Here is a 17902-nt window from a genome sequence, read left to right as displayed (position 1 = left end):
GACACATAATGAGAAGACATGATTCACTGGAAAAAACAATAATGCTGAGAAAAACAGCAGGGAGTAGAAAAAGAGGAAGATCAAACAAGAGATGGATTGATTCCTTAAAGGAAGCCACAGACCCGAACTTCCAAGATCTGAACAGGGTGGTTTATAACAGATGCTCTTGGAGGTCACTGATTCATAGGGTTGCTATAAGTTGTAATCGACTTGAATGCAAATAACAACAATAAATGAAAATAACATTAAAGTGCATTATATTAAGGGAAATTGCATACAAAATATGTTTATTAGAAATTTGCACTAAAATGCTGGTGAATTTTCATGAGATTTTTTTTTTACAAAATGCAGATTGCTGAAGAAATATGCAGAACTGAATTTAAGATTGGAAAAATGAGAGAACCAAAACTGACTGATCCAGCCATCCTTAGTCATGATTCAAGTTTGTAAACAAATACATCTGAGTGAAGTGGTAGAGTGGATTACACCATCTCAGGTTGTAGGTGAGGGTTGCCATTTTTAAAAAAAGAAAAATACCTTAAAACCTTCCTGCAATTACATTAGGGAGAAAAATTGTCCCAGCCCAGTCCCTGCTGTTTTATTTTTTTAAAATGTACACAACCCCATGTTTTGGTCCTCCTCTCCCTCACCTCAGGGTGGCTAACAACACATTAAAATGGCATGCAATCAAAAAACAACCACTGCATAAGAAATTAAAAGTGTATTAAAAACTTTGCATAAAACCAATCTCAGAGGAAGTAAGTTATAAGGCAGGTGTGGAGAATCTCTGGATCTCCAGATGTTGCTGAGCTACAACTCCCATCCTCCTCCCTGGGGCTGATGGGAGTTATAGTCCAGCAACATAAGGAGGGCCACAGATTCCCCACACCTATTATAAGGTGTAGGATAAATTAAAACAGCCCCCCACACAGGCATTGCAAATATAGCAAAAGGAGCCCTAGACAATCTTCCCTGGTGTGTCCTACTTTACAGAAAACAATCCTATATTTGAAGATGTCCTTTGGACTGAGCAGGCAGGCTCACAGGTCACCTGCTCACAGACTTGTGCCCCATTCCAGTGAGATTTATTTCTGTTCAAATTACAGTAATTAGTTCTACATTTGTATCTGTACATATAAATTAACATATACTAATTTTATGGAAATCTGTGTCCTCTATGTCCTCTTTTTTGGTGATGTGTAACTGGCCACCCTACTGGGGCCATTACTGAAAAGGCCCAGTTTCATATTGTCACCTGACCTCAGATAGTGGGCACTTGGGGAAGGGCCCACGCAGGTCTTACTGGACAGGCAAGTCGATTTGGTCCCAGGGTGTGGTCTGAAAGTGTGTAAGGCCACCACCTTGCTGAAGCTAAGCAGGCCTGGGTCTGGTCAGTAACTGGATAGGTGACCACCTGAGAACCACAAGCATGCCAGTTTGGGCTCCCTGATGGAAGAAAACTGAGACAGTAATGTATGAAAAATAGATAGCTATGGAGATAAGCCATATCTCAGATTTATTATTGTGGTTGTGGTGATGGTAGTGGTTGTTATTAAAAACAATTTGGGACACAGTACCCTGATCCCAAGCCAGAGTGGGTTTGAAAGTAAGCACCTTCAATAGTGTCTGGACAAAGACTTGGTGCATTCAGTTAAGGCCAGAGGCGGTTAGGCTTTTTTTAGCCCAAGGGATGCATTCGCCCTTAGCCAACCCTGCAGGGGCTGCATGCCAGTGGTGGATATGGGTACCCCACACTCACATGTATACATACACACACCAAACATGTATAGGATATGGGAATCACAGGAATTCAGCCACCCCCTTCTCATGTATATGTGCAGATGGGGATGCAAATTGCCTCCTACCTACTTGTCAGATGATTGATCTGATGAGTGGGGATTAGAGAGCGGTTTGCATCCCCATCAGGGTACCCATCAGGGTACTGGGCTAGTCAGAGAGGTTTCCACTTCTCTGCCCACCCAAAGCTGTGTCCCTTTTTAATATCACTCCCCTATATTTCTTAGCTGTATTTTGTGTATTTTTATCTGTTTTAATGTTTTTGTGATTCTGCCCTGAGTGCCCTGTTGCTAGGGTAGAAGGGCTGGATAGAAATATTTTAAATAAATAAATAAATAATCCTCTCTTTTTTTTTGCCACCACCAAAACGGATGAAAAATTAACTTGGGCAGCACTTCAGTTACCCTCCCCCCCCAGAATAAAGCACTAGGAAGATGTTGTGATGGACACAGCTAGGTTCTGCCCCTTTCTGTCATTGGCCAATCCTGAAACTGGAATGCTGAGAAGAGGGAGAGCGTAAAAAGACTGTTTTGTCACTTCAGTAGGGGAGTTGAAATTGGAGTTGTAATGACGTTAGTTAGATGAGAGTTAGGATCAGATGAGCTGGGGGGTTTAGAAGAGAGAGGGAGACAGTTTGTTGGGTGCTGGTTATGGATGTGCTAGAATTCTGCCCAATTCCGATTTGATACTGAACTTGATAATGAGTAATTCGCTTATTTTCAATCACTGAGGATTGAATTTCCATGGCTATTTTTGAAAAGTTGTCCTCTTTGTTTTACATTACTGCCTGGATCTCTTGAATGCTGTGGGAATACAAGATATATTATTCCTAGGACACATATGGTACCGATCACACGTTTAAGGAGACACTGGGACACACTTCACTCTTTTATTTTACTGCTCCTATTTTAGGGCAGTCACCTCATGGGCTGTCAGTAACTGTCAAAAGGGTTACAAAAAGCAGGTGAGATGGGATAGCCAGCCCCAGTGAGAGGAGAATATAACTAGGGGAGTGAACCTGGATGTACTCACTTGGGGTTTGGAAAAGGCCTGTCAAATATATGACCCCCTGCATCAAGCATAAGTTAGCAGCCCTGTGGCTATATTTCAAGCTATAGTTTCTGGACAGTCTACAAGGGCAGTCCCGTGTAAAACTTGTTACAGTTCTACTAGCTTTTGTTTACAGAAGGATTTTTCTGGAAGGAAACATTCTTAAATAGGATTCCCCATCTGTAGTCTGAAACAATGTGTCGTGGAATTTACGACTTGGTTCTTTTTGGAGGAGACCCAGTAACAAAGCCAAAGCCTAAGAACATAAGAACATAAGAAAAGCCTGCTGGATCAGGCCAGTGGCCCATCTAGTCCAGCATCCTGTTCTCACAGTGGCCAACCAGGTGCCTGGGGGAAGCCCACAAGCAGGACCCGAGTGCAAGAACACTCTCCCCTCCTGAGGCTTCCGGCAACTGGTTTTCAGAAGCATGCTGCCTCTGACTAGGGTGGCAGAGCACAGCCATCATGGCTAGTAGCCATTGATAGCCCTGTCCTCCATGAATTTGTCTAATCTTCTTTTAAAGCCATCCAAGCTGGTGGCCATTACTGCATCTTGTGGGAGCAAATTCCATAGTTTAACTATGCGCTGAGTAAAGAAGTGCTTCCTTTTGTCTGTCCTGAATCTTCCAACATTCAGCTTCTTTGAATGTCCCCGAGTTCTAGTATTATGAGAGAGGGAGAAGAACTTTTCTCTATCCACTTTCTCAATGCCATGCATAATTTTATACACTTCTATCATGTCTCCTCTGACCCGCCTTTTCTCTAAACTAAAAAGCCCCAAATGCTGCAACCTTTCCTCGTAAGGGAGTCGCTCCATCCCCTTGATCATTCTGGTTGCCCTCTTCTGAACCTTTTCCAACTCTATAATATCCTTTTTGAGATGAGGCGACCAGAACTGTACACAGTATTCCAAATGCGGCCGCACCATAGATTTATACAACGGCACTATGATATCGGCTGTTTTATTTTCAATACCTTTCCTAATTATCCCTAGCATGGAATTTGCCTTTTTCACAGCTGCCACACGCTGAGTCGACATTTTCATCGTGCTGTCCACTACAACCCCGAGGTCTCTCTCCTGGTCGGTCACCGCCAGTTCAGACCCCATGAGCGTATATGTGAAATTCAGATTTTTTGCTCCAATATGCATAATTTTACACTTGTTTATATTGAATTGCATTTGCCATTTTCCCGCCCATTCACTCAGTTTGGAGAGGTCTTTTTGGAGCTCTTCGCAATCCCTTTTTGTTTTAACAACCCTGAACAATTTAGTGTCGTCAGCAAACTTGGCCACTTCACTGCTCACTCCTAATTCTAGGTCATTAATGAACAAGTTGAAAAGTATAGGTCCCAATACCGATCCTTGAGGGACTCCACTTTCTACAGCCCTCCATTGGGAGAACTGTCCGTTTATTCCTACTCTCTGCTTTCTGCTTCTTAACCAATTCCTTATCCACAAGAGGACCTCTCCTCTTATTCCATGACTGCTAAGCTTCCTCAGAAGCCTTTGGTGAGGTACCTTGTCAAACGCTTTTTGAAAGTCTAAGTACACTATGTCCACTGGATCACCTCTATCTATATGCTTGTTGACACTCTCAAAGAATTCTAATAGGTTACTGAGACAGGACTTTCCCTTTCAGAAGCCATGCTGGCTCTGCTTCAGCAAGGCTTGTTCTTCTATGTGCTTAGTTAATCTAGCTTTAATAATACTTTCTACCAGTTTTCCAGGGACAGAAGTTAAGCTAACTGGCCTGTAATTTCCGGGATCCCCTCTGGATCCCTTTTTGAAGATTGGCGTTACATTTGCCACTTTCCAGTCCTCAGGGACGGAGGAGGACCCGAGGGACAAGTTACATATTTTAGTTAGCAGATCAGCAATTTCACCTTTGAGTTCTTTGAGAACTCTCGGGTGGATGCCATCCGGGCCCGGTGATTTGTCAGTTTTTATATTGTCCATTAAGCTTAGAACTTCCTCTCTCGTTACCACTATTTGTCTCAGTTCCTCAGAATCCCTTCCTGCAAATGTTAGTTCAGGTTCAGGGATCTGCCCTATATCTTCCACTGTGAAGACAGATGCAAAGAATTCATTTAGCTTCTCTGCAATCTCCTTATCGTTCTTTAGTACACCTTTGACTCCCTTATCATCCAAGGGTCCAATTGTCTCCCTAGATGGTCTCCTGCTTTGAATGTATTTATAGAATTTTTTGTTGTTGGTTTTTATGTTCTTAGCAATGTGCTCCTCAAATTCTTTTTTAGCATCCCTTATTGTCTTCTTGCATTTCTTTTGCCAGAGTTTGTGTTCTTTTTTATTTTCTTCATTCGGACAAGACTTCCATTTTCTGAAGGAAGACTTTTTGCCTCTAAGAGCTTCCTTGACTTTGCTCGTTAACCATGCTGGCATCTTCTTGGCCCTGGCGGTACCTTTTCTGATCTGCGGTATGCACTCCAGTTGAGCTTCTAATATAGTGTTTTTAAACAACTTCCAAGCATTTTCGAGTGATGTGACCCTCTGGACTTTGTTTTTCAGCTTTCTTTTTACCAATCCCCTCATTTTTGTGAAGTTTCCTCTTTTGAAGTCAAATGTGACCGTGTTGGATTTTCTTGGCAATTGGCCATTTACATGTATGTTTAATTTAATAGCACTGTGGTCGCTGCTCCCAATTGGTTCAACAACACTTACATCTCGCACCAGGTCCCGGTCCCCACTGAGGATTAAGTCCAGGGTTGCCGTCCCTCTGGTCGGTTCCATGACCAACTGGTCTAGGGAATAGTCATTTAGAATATCTAGAAACTTTGCTTCTTTGTCATGACTGGAACACATATGCAGCCAGTCTATGTCCGGGTAGTTGAAGTCACCCATTACTACCACATTTCCTAGTTTGGATGCTTCCTCAATTTCATATCTCATCTCAAGGTCTCCCTGAGCATTTTGATCAGGGGGACGATAGATCGTTCCCAGTATTAAGTCCCTCCTGGGGCACGGTATCACCACCCACAACGATTCTGTGGAGGAGTCTGCCTTTTTTGGGGTTTCGAGCTTGCTGGATTCAATGCCTTCTTTCACGTATAGAGCGACTCCGCCACCAATACGTCTTTCCCTGTCCTTCCGATATAGTTTATATCCAGGGATAACCGTATCCCACTGGTTTTCTCCATTCCACCAGGTCTCGGTTATGCTCACTATATCAATGCTCTTCTCTAAGACCAAGCACTCCAGTTCTCCCATCTTGGTTCGGAGGCTCCTAGCATTAGCGTACAGGCACTTGTAAGCAGTGTCTCTCTTCAAGTGTCTTTGGCACTTGTGGTTAGGCCTGTGGTAATTTTGCACTGCTGAATTTATATCCTGTGCCCCTGCTCTCACAATGCCTACTTCTAGGCCTAACCCTTTTAAAATTTCATCATTTCTTTGGTTTTTATCCCAGGGGGGAGGTTTATTCCGAACCGGACCTTTCTCAGCTCCTGTCGCGTTCCCCCCCTCAGTCAGTTTAAAAGCTGCTCTGCTACCTTTTTAATTTTAAGTGCCAGCAGTCTGGTTCCATTCTGGTTCAAGTGGAGCCCATCCCTTTTGTACAGGCCCGGCTTGTCCCAAAATGTTCCCCAGTGCCTAACAAATCCGAACCCTTCCACCCGACACCATCGTCTCATCCACGCATTGAAACTGCGAAGCTGGGCCTGTCTGGCTGGTCCTGCGCGTGGAACTGGTAGCATTTCAGAGAAAGCCACCTTGGAGGTCCTGGCTTTCAGCATCCTACCTAGCAACCTAAATTTTGCTTCCAGGACCTCACGGCTGCATTTCCCCATGTCGTTGGTGCCAACGTGCACCACAACCACTGATTCCTTCCCAGCACTGTCTACCAAACTATCTAAATGACGGGCGATATCCGCAATCTTCGCACCAGGCAGGCAAAACACCTTGCGGTCTACACGCCCATCACACACCCCACTGTCTATGTTCCTAATGATCGAATCACCCACTACAAGGATCCCTCCACCCCCTGGAGATATATCCTCGGCACGAGAGGATAGCTGCTCATCCCCCAAGGAATGGGTCCCTTCTAAGGGATCATTTCCCTCTTCCTCAGCTGGATGCTCTCCTTCCCCGAGACCATCGTTGTCCATGATAGCAGGAGAGCTATCATTGTTGGAGTGGGACACAGCTATAACGTCCCTGAAGGCCTCCTCCACACACCTCTCTGCCTCTCTCAGCTTTTCCAGGTCCGCCACCTTGGCCTCAAGGAAATGAAGTCGTTCCCGGAGAGCCAGGAGCTCATTGCACTGAGAGCACACCCACGACTTCTGTCCAACAGGCAGATAGTCGTACATGCTGCAGGCGGTGCAAAACACTGGAAAGCCCCCACACCCCTGCTGGCTTCTTACCTGCATAGTTTTGTTTAAGGTTTATTACGTCAATGGGTTGGAGACTGCGGTTTAGTTGAGGTCAGGGAACAGAAGGGCAGAGTGGGGGGCCCTGGCCTCCTTGCCCTGCTGCCGAACTCGCTCTGCTGCTTAACTCGCCTTGATGCTTCGTCAGCTGGGGCTCCCTCCTGTTTTGGTTTGACTCCCCTGCTCAGAAGGAATGGCGGCCAGAATCCTCCTCAAATGCTTTTCATGTCAAGACTCTTACCACCTCATTTTGTAGGCATATGTCAAGCAGACCTGAGAAAACAGCTGGAAGTTCTTAGAAACATAGGATTGGATGGGACCCAAATGACCATCTAGTGCAGGAGTTGCTAATATGTGGGCATCTAGATGATATTGAATTACAACTTTCATCATCCCTAACCATTGACCACCCTGGCTGCTGGGGCTGATGAAAGTTGAAGTCTAACAACATCTAGAAGGCAACAGGTACATTGCTCCTATCTTGTCCAAAACTCTTTTGATGGAGGAAATGCACAGCAACAATGGACTAGTGCATGTTCTTGCTGAGATGGAGGGCAGCTGCATCACCCAAGCACACAGTAGCCCTCTGGCCTGTGGCTGCCACCAGGTTGTCCTTCCCCTCACTTCAGAAGCAACATATGGCATGTGGAGGTGGTCGGTGGCTTGTTATATCTTCCATGTATTTGTGCTCCCTTTCACAGCTTTTTTGCAACATGTTATTTCAAGATACTACAGCAACTCAGCCTTTTGGCCACATGGTATGCGGCTCTACAATTAATACCTAAGCCAATATCGAGCCAAAGAACCTGCAAACAGCTGAGTCCATAAATGATGCATTCCAAGGTTGCAAATTCATGCCTTATTGTGAGCTGCAAAATCCTGTACTAACGAATGGAAATCGTGAATGATTAATCAAGCCAATGATTTGAAGATGTGGAAGTCTTGGAAAAAGGGCGGGGTATAAATAAAGATAATAAATAAATAAATAAATAATAAGTGCAAATTCAAAAGTACACCCAGGACTGGTTTAGAAAGTTAAAATGCCTTGCTGAGTTCAGCAACAAGCCAGGATGCAATTCAAGAGACGGACAATGAAAGGGAGGGAGAATAAAGTTCCCTGCTGAATCCCAAAGGTACAATCATAAGCAGAGCCCTACTAGATCATACCAATGGCCCCTCTAGTCCAGCATCCTCTTCTCACAGGGGCCAACTAGATGCCTTTGGGAAGCCCACAAGCAGAAGCTGAGCCCTGTACCACATGCCACACTTGTGATTCCCAGCAACTGGTACACAGAAGCATCCCACCTCTGACACTGGCGGTAGAGCACAGCCATTATGGCTAGTAGTCATTTGATAGCCTTATCCTCCACGAACTTGCCTGCCTTTTAAAGTCATCTAAATTGGAGGCCATTATTACATCTTCCGGTAGTCAGTTCCACAGTTGAAGTATGTGCTGTGTGAAGAAGTACTTTCTTTTGCTTGTCCTCAATTTTTCAATGTTCAGCTTCATTGGATGTTCCCAGGTTCTAGTATTATGAAAGAGGGAGGAAAAAAATCTCCCCAATCACTTCCTCCACAGCATGCAGAATTTTATCTAATTTAGATAGAAAAACTCCAATCATGTCCCCCTTCCTTTTTTTTGCCAGAACTAAAAAGCCTCAAAGGCTGTCATCTTTTCTCTTGGGAAATTATTCCAGTCCCACAATCATATTGGCTGTCCTTTTCTGAACCTTTTCCAATTCTGTAGTTTCCTTTTAGAGGTGCAGAGACCAGACTTGCATATTGTATTTGAAGTGAAGCTGCACCATATATTTGTCTAACAGCATTATGATATTGGCAGTTTTATTTTCAACCCCTTTCCTAATGATCCCTAACATGTGACAGACTTTCTGCTAGGCAAAGGCCTATGTAAGGAGAGCACAAAATCTTCTGCTCAATGCCTCATCCCCTGCCCCAAAATGCTCAGTGCCTCATCCCCCCCAGCGCACTTCAACCGCAGTTCTCACAGATGTGTCTAAAGTTGCCAAGTGGAGGTTGAGTTTGGCAAAATCTAGCAGCTCAGGTATGGAGACTGATGGATGGAGAATGGCTGAATCTAAAGCATACTGACCTTTTAGGTCCCATCACATATTGCCTCACAATAGGATGCCCACTTACACCAAAACAAGAAAGGCTTTAACAGCAAAAAAGAGGACACGGTTTTAAGAATGTAAGAAGAGCCTGCTGGATCAGGCCAGTGGTCTATCTAGCCCAGAGTCCTCACAATGGCCAACCATATGTCTGCGGGAAGCCCTCAAGCACGACCTGAATACTATGTCGCTCTTCCTACTTGTGATTCCCAGCAGCTGGTATTCAGAAGCATGCTGCCTCCAACAGGGGAGGTTGAACGTAGCTATTGATAGCCTTATCCTCCATAATTTTGTATAATCCTCTCTTGAAGCCATCCAAGTTGATGGTCATTGCTGCATCTTGTGGGAGCAGATTCCATAGTTTAACTATGCACTGTGTGAAGAAGTGTTTTCTTTTGCCTGTCCAAATTTGATAGATTCAGCTTTAAATGTGAACTGAACTGAATTTCTCTCTCATCTCTACTTGATGGGCACCTTCAAGGCCCCTCCTGCCCTCCTCCTTTAGGGTACTTTGTCTTTAAATCTGGCTTGGACCAGAGAGCCCTTCAAACAGAAGACTGTCCTCTACAAAGCAGGGCCCCTGGGAATTCTTATATCACAGAACATTGCATTGCTCATCAGACCATTAAAATACTTTCAGGGATTCAATATTTGTGGTTTCAGTGCTTTTCTTGTTCTTTCGATTTTCCCTTTTATCCTGTTTTGTTACATTGGTTAATTACACATTGTGCGTTTTTATTACATACATGTGCCTGAGGCCTTTTTTGAGTAGCAATAATATTTTTATATTCAAATAACTATCACAGATCACCTCCAGATTGTTAACATTTTGCTGGAGGGATTCCAGTGCGCACTGGAACTTAAGGTTTGCACAATTAAAGTAGATTAAAGTGCTCTAATTGCCCTAGCACAGCCTTTCCCAACTAGTGGGCCACCAGATGTTGTTGGACCACAATCCCCATCTTTCCTGACCATTGGCAATGCTGGTTGAGGCTGATGAGAGTTGTGGTTCAACAACATCTGGTGGCCCACTAGTTGGGAAAGACTGCCCTAGCACAACAAACCTATGTGGACTTTTTGCAGTTAGGAAAGTGATAGGGAAATGCATTTCAAAGTATAGAATGGCCAAGTGATTGAACGAGAAGATGTAGAAACACCCCACAACCTCAAAAGGATTAATGCTCATTGTTGTATAACCTCCCTGCAAAGAAATCAGAATGAATGCTCAATAAAGTCCAGACATAGTCTAACCTCATTTCAAGCGTTGTGCAAGCAAATCAGGATAAATGCTCAGTAAATAGGTTGCCTGGAGGAGACCATGAAGGAAGGAAAGTGGGGCAGAAATGGGACAATGACAAGTGTGCTCTGTGCAGTAACATAGTGGCAGATTCAGAAGTTCAGGGTCTCTTCATGATAGTCATCACATGCCCCCTCGTAGCCATGCCCCCTTTTCCACTCTCCTTTTTCTCCCTTGCTCTCCATGTCTTCTCTGAGTCCACCCTACAACAGACGTCCCTAGGGGCCAATCATCAAGACATTATAATAATAATATATAATAATACATTTTATTTGTTGCCTATCTGTCCGACTATTCGGACACTCTAGGCGACTTACAACAACGGTTAAAATACAATATACAATACAAAAACAATTTACAATATACAATATATCTGATATAAAACATCAATTAATCAACAGAAAGCTAATCCACCCCAAAATTATAGGCCTGCCTGAAGAGCCAGGTCTTTAAAGCTCGGCGGAAGCCCGTCAGGGAGGAAGCATGTCAGAGGTCATAAGGGAGAGAATTCCAGAGGGTGGGGGCCACCACCGAGAACGCCCTCTCCCTGGTCCGCACCAGTCTGGCTACTTTGACTGGTGGGACCGAGAGGAGGTCCTGTGTGGCTGATCTAGTGAGGCGGCCTAATTGATGATACTGGAGGCGGTCCTTCAGATAAACTGGGCCGAAACCGTTTAGGGTTTTAAAGGTCAGCACCAACGCCTTGAATTGAGCCCGGTAAACAACTGGTAACCAGTGTAGATCTACTAACACTGGAGTAATGTGATCTCGGCAACAGCTATGCTTAATCAAGCGTGCCGCCGCATTCTGTACCAGCTGCAGTTTCCTGACTGTTTTCAAGGGTAACCCCACATAGAGCGCATTACAGTAGTCCATGCGAGAGGAGACCAGGGCATGTATCACCTGTGGGAGTGGATGTACAGGAAGGTAGGGTCATAGCCTCCGTATCAGATGTAATTGATACCAAGCTGCCCGGCTCACTGCTGTCACCTGAGCCTCCATGGACAGCTGGGAGTCAAGAATGACCCCTAGGCTGCGGACCTGGTCCTTCAGGGGCAATCTTACCCCATTATGATATTTTAAAGTGTTTTTAGTGTTTCTGTTTGCCATCCTGGGCTCCTGCTGGGAAGAAGGGCGAGATATAAATCAAATAATAAATAAATAAATAAAAATAAGAAAGGGAAGGCTGTGTGTTTCCTACTGAAAAGAATCTTCTCAGTGTCTGACTCACCTCCTTATACTCTGAATGGCTCCCATCAGCATGAACAGACAAGGACTCTTCTCAGTGGTTAACAGACTCCCCTTTCGTGCTGATTGTCTTGTACGTAGGGACCTGGCTGGGACTTTGGTCCCAAAAAAGTAAGGGGTTTACAATACCCCTGCTGCTGTGTTTGCAAATCCTGTGGGTATAAATCCGTAGGGCAGCGAGTGTGTCCTATCATTAGGATCCAAGCACATAATCTGACATGCAACCAGCCTAAAGCTCCTCAGCCCCCTCCCCTGCCACAGGCCCCTCCCCTCGGTGTTGCCCTCTGCTGCTTCTTGCATTTCATCCAGATATTTCCAGTAAATAAACATTGACGCTTTCGATATCATGTTAATTTCACAGGCTGCTGCTCCACTGACAGTTTTCACACTCCGCTACCGTGTCTTGTCAGTTTTATGCTCTCAGGCCAATGCCAGCTCACCAACAACGATGTATATACATAAAAATAAATGGCTCAGAAACCCCAATAAAGTGACAGATAACATAATGGGACCTGGCTTTTGAAAATAAGCATGTTTATGGAGATTTGGGGCTCCCCAAAGGTGAGTTATGTAGAAAAAGGTGTTGTTTTGATTAGGGGGGGGAGTTGTCTGTTCTGTTTGGAAGTAGGGAAGTCTGGTAGGCTATGAGAAATAAATGGATTTGATAATTAAATATTGCTGTGAGCTTGAAGTTCTTAGTCCCAGAAGAGGCTGCATGTTGGATTCTATACATCAAAAGTGGAGAACCTTTTTCAGACTGAGGGCCGCTTCCCCATCTGAGCAACTTTCTGGAGGCCACATGCCGGTGGCGAGCAGGACCAGAGGCTGAAGTGGACAGAGCAACAAATGCACACACACACACACACACATTCACATTCCCCTCTCAATCCTCCATCCAGGCAAGTCAAAAGCACAATCAGAGTTCAAGGACGCATTCCAGCCAAGCGAAAACACTCAAGGAGGGTGCCAGGCAGGACCAGAGAGGGGTGTGGCCTGGAGAGAGTCCCAAGGGCCAGATCAAGGGGCTTAGAGGGCCACATTTGGCCCACAGGCCTGAGGATTCCCCACCCCAGTTACTTATTAATAGGAAAGTCACTATCCGAGTGATGATTCCAATTTAGCCAAAATGGCACCACATTTGCGCAAAAGGGAGCTGTCATAGAGGCTGGAGGAATCCCAATGTATGTAAAAGTACAAACATCTTTAGACAAGAAATCCTGAAATGGAAGAGGGGAACTACATCCAAATGAGGACTGAGAATGTTAATGTGGCACGGAATTCTGACAATTTGCAGGGCAGGAACAGTACAGCAAGGGAGAGGGAATGGACTGGAGTATTGTGAAAGAGGGTGTGGCTGCCTGGCTGCCTGGCATGATGCAAGAAAGTTCCCTTCTCTTCTAGGAAGATGCCTGTTGTATCTCTGTTGGAGTCACTGCAGCAGTCTTGCCTCATTCCAATCAACCCCTACCAGATGGGGTGCAGAGATATTTTCTGCTATTTCTGTGCATCAGTCACAACTGCATCATCACATCCAAGAGAAGACTCTTCTCTACCCTGGTGCCCTCTGCAGGTTGTTGGAGTCCAACTCCCATCAGCTTCAGCCAGCATGGCCAATGATCAAGGATAGTCCAACAACATCTACTCATTGACTATCCCAGGCTTAAAGGGAGGGTCATCGCTTAGCAACAGAGCACAAGTTTTACCTGTGGCTTAGCCCAGGTTCACTTCATGCCATCTTCAATTAGAACCCCTCCAAACAGAAGACCAAACCACCACTACCAATCCTGTCTGAGGACCATGCATGCTTGTTCTCTTCGTACTGCTATAGAATACTGGCAACATGAGGCAGATTGCAAATACAAGCCCTCTGGTCCACCACCATAGGGCCAGTTCTAAAGGGCGGCCAGGTGGGGCACTGGCCGAGGGCCCCTGGGGCCCCTGGGGCTAATCCGAAGCAGGATTGCTGCCGCGGATAGCATGGCATGAGCTTCAGAGCCGCCCGCCATTCCCCCACTTCACCTACCTTTCTCTCTGATGTTTTTTGTGGATGCGAGCACTCTGCGTGCAGGTTTGCCATCAATCAAGATGGTGGCTGAGGTTTACCTAAGGGGCTGAAGCCTCTGTCACCATCTTGGTTGATGACAAACCTGCACATGCAGGCGTGCCACCGAAAAAACAGCACAGAGAAAGGTAAGTAGAGCGGAGGAATGGGGGGCGGCTTGGGATCTCCCGCCCAGTTATCCATGGTACCAATCCTGCCACGAATCTCAGAAGGGAAGTGCCAGGGCCCGGGGCAGGCTGGTGCCCAAGGGCCCTGGCATGCCTGGGGCTGTTCTTGACCGCAGTATTACCCTGGTCTTGCAAACCCTAACAGCCAGATTTCTTGCTTCTGTTCTGAACTCTGCAGAAAGGCAGAACAACCTCTTTCACTGGTGTCCAGCTTCTGAGAGCTTTGCAAAGAAACGATTCCTTGATTTCCAAGGCTGTCAGAGACTAGGTATCAGATGCAATAGAACACAAAACAGACAACAACAAAAAGTGTACAGAGTGACAGAATACAGAGTTCTAACCAGTGGCACCTACCCTTTGGAATTCTCTCCTCTTAAATATTAGACAGGTGCCTTCTCTGTTATCTTTTTGGCACCTACTGAAGACCTTCGTCTTTCAACAGGCTTTTCAAGTAGAGACTTTATCCAAGTCTGCTTCTGTGTTGGAATTGTTTGTTAGGATGTTTTCAAAGCTTTTTTAAAAATATATTTTTAAAGATGGTTTGTTTCAAGATGTTTTTAAATATGTTTTGTTTTAATATGTATTAAGTCCTTTTTAAATGCTTTAAAGTGTTTTTAGTGCTTTTGTTTGCCGCCCTGGGCACCTACAGGGAGGAAGAGCAGGATATAAATAATAAAACCTTTGTTTTATATTTTCACTCCAATATTTCCTGAAGGTGTAAGTCGAAACACGATGCAACAGTTTGTTGCAAGTTCCCACTTCTGCTAATATAACACCTAAAGGGGGGTGGTTTATTTTGTAGTGGGAAAGATGCCCCTAGTCATGCCTGAATTCAAATGCAACACAATCAAATTTACTAGTGAGTTTCAGCTCAGTAGCTTTCATGCTGGTGCCTCCCATGGTAATCTTTTGCCTGAAGGGCAGTGACTTTATGGTGATAAACGTTAGAAGATTTGCAAGAAAATGGAAATATAGCGAATATTTATTTTATGCTGGTTTCCCTTCTGTGTGTATCCTGCCTTTATTGTGCAAAGCAGAACACACAACACTTCTGAACTTCTGGAATTGGGAAGCTTTTAGAGCAATTACATTTCCCAAGTCTGCTTGAATTTGTATTTATATTTTGGTTTATTTTTCCCCCTGCCTCAGACAAAGACTACATAGTTGAAACAAGAGAGGAGGAAAATCAATCTATAAGTTACGCTTTCTAGTCCAATTACACAAACTTATAAAATTACCCTCAAACTATATATCAGTGGCTTTGACATGGTAATGTGCTCATTATTGAATACAATCCAACTTCAGTCTCATCTACACACCTTCCTTCTTCTTTTGAGTGTTGAAATTTATTGGGGTGAACAAAAAAAAGTTCTTCGTGTTTTATAATTATTTAAATACTGCTTGTGTATTTTGTACTATTGGTTTTCTGCATTGATGTTTTGAGCCCTTGGGGTAGAGCAACATAGAAATCAACAAATCAATTAAACTTGCTCTGGCAATTGCATCTTAACCTGATGGAAGTATTGCAATTTGCTTTTGTTAATTTCCTGTCCCTTCCTCTTTCCATTCCCCCTTTCCATTCCCCCCCTCAGTTTGTTCCATAGTTAGTCCTATAACTCCTTTCTTTGTTCATGGGTTTATTCCCTGCTTTTTTTTTCATGTTTCAAGCCAGAAGCAGTCAGTTTTTTAAAAACGAGTATCATCAAAAACATAAGCAGACAAACCAGGAACCAGCCTTACCCACATCCCAATATGACAAAACAGGGGGAGGGTGTAATATCATAAATGGCACCTCAGTGCCATTAAAAGCCTTCTGCAATCCAATAAATATATATTGGGTTCAATGGGACTTACTTCCAGGTAAGTGTATGTTGGATTGCAGCTGAAGACATTGGACCATGAAACCCAATCAGTACTGACTGTTGAATCAGCTTTCCAGGGTCTCAAAGCACATTTCCCAGACCTCTTGCAACTGGAGATGTCACCAGTTGAACCTGAAATCATCTGCATCTACTGCCACTGGATATGAGCTACAATTCTCAGAGTTCTCCGGGAAGAGGAACTCACTGTTAAAACACTCTGTAATTGTAGCTCTGTGAGGAGAATCATAGAATAGTAGAGTTGGAAGGGCCTATAAGGCCAGGGCCGGCTCCAGGCATGCAGGGGCCCCTGCGTGTGGCCCCCCACGGCCCCCTACCTGTCTAGTCTTTACCATTGCCCTTAATGAAGATGGCGGCCACGGTTTCCCTAAGGGGAATGAAGCCTCCGCCGCCATCTTTGTTGATGGCATACGTGCGTGCTACGCGTGCACATCTCTGCCATCAACTAAGATGGCGGCAGTGGCTTCAGTACCTAAGGGAAGCTGCAGCTACCATCTTCATTAAGGGCAATGCTAAAAAGCCAGCTGACAGGTAAGTGGGGGGCTTGGGGGGGGCGGATCACGGAAGGGGAGCAGAGGGCCTCTCAGGGGCCCCTCAGGGGCTCCTGTAGCTCGGGGCCCTTGGGCCAGTGCCCAACCTGGCCGCCCTTTAGAACCGGCCCTGTATAAGGCCATCAAGTCCAACCCCCTGCTCAATGCAGGTATCCAAAACAAAGCATTCCTGACAGATGGCTGTCCAGCTGCCTCTTGAATGCCTCCAGTGTCAGAGAGACTCCTAACAACTCTCAGCACCCTTCACAAACTACACTTCCTAGGATTCTTGGGGGAAGCCATGACAATTTATAGTGGAATAAATGTATGGTATGAATGTAGGCACAGTGTCCTGAACCTGAAGTGGGGAAAAAAAGACAGGGAAAGGCACTACCACCTTTTGCCATGAACAGTAAAGTTACTTCCTATGATTCCTTTGAAAATTTCACAACACCACAAGGATGTCAGAGAATTCTGACAGAAATGAAAATGGAAATTGCTTGTCTGTCCTATGTCCAGAATGGAAATCAATCCAACAAATATGTTTAGTATTCGCTGTTGTTTCAATATAAACAATATGAAATTGGTGACTTTCCCCCCCATTTGCGTTGTATTTCCTTTGCTTTGAAATGAATGGTATGGAATAAATTATGTAAAATTCCACCACAGTGGCAGCAAGATGAATAACATAGTTTGTGTCAGAAACCAAACTGTAGCAGAATGGATGCAGTGCTGCATGTAAAAACATAAATAAACATGGGTCGGAAGTTAAGAAATCAATACCTTCTTTCAACCCTACAACCCCCAACCTTCCTCCTAGAATTCCCTTCCCCTGAAAAAAAATGTTGCCTGCTAATGTGGCTGAGAATTTGGAGGAGGGGCTTGGCTCAGCTCTGATAAAGAGCGCCTTAGGAGTGATTGTGAATTGGGTTTGATAAACTGAACCCTTGTACTTCACAGTGCAGCTTATTGGCTGTCTCCTGGAAATTCTTTGACATGACAATGAGGAATGAGTATGACGTAAAGCTCCTTTCAGACCTGGCCGAGGTCATATTGACTCCTTCCCATTTCTTTATAAGGAAAAGCAGCAGCCTAGTGTGACTGGCCATTATCTGTTGATTTTAAAGCCCATACATTTCCTTTGTAGCAGAAATTCCATCAGATGCAAGCTCCCTCCCCATACTGTTGCTCCCTATTTACTCTTGGTGACAATTGGCTGGTTCTGCATATACCTGTCAACAATCCCTGTTCTCATATTTCTCAACAATACATTCTGATACTCAACTCCCCCCAAACCAAATTACTGAAATTACAATCTGCAAGAATCTCTATAACACCATTCCACATTCACGTCAACAA

The sequence above is a fragment of the Rhineura floridana genome, chromosome 14 (assembly GCF_030035675.1).
Source record: "Rhineura floridana isolate rRhiFlo1 chromosome 14, rRhiFlo1.hap2, whole genome shotgun sequence".
NCBI classification, from domain to species: Eukaryota; Metazoa; Chordata; class Lepidosauria; order Squamata; family Rhineuridae; genus Rhineura; species Rhineura floridana.
The sequence above is the reverse complement of the archived record's forward strand: the minus strand, read 5'-3'. Positions refer to the sequence as shown.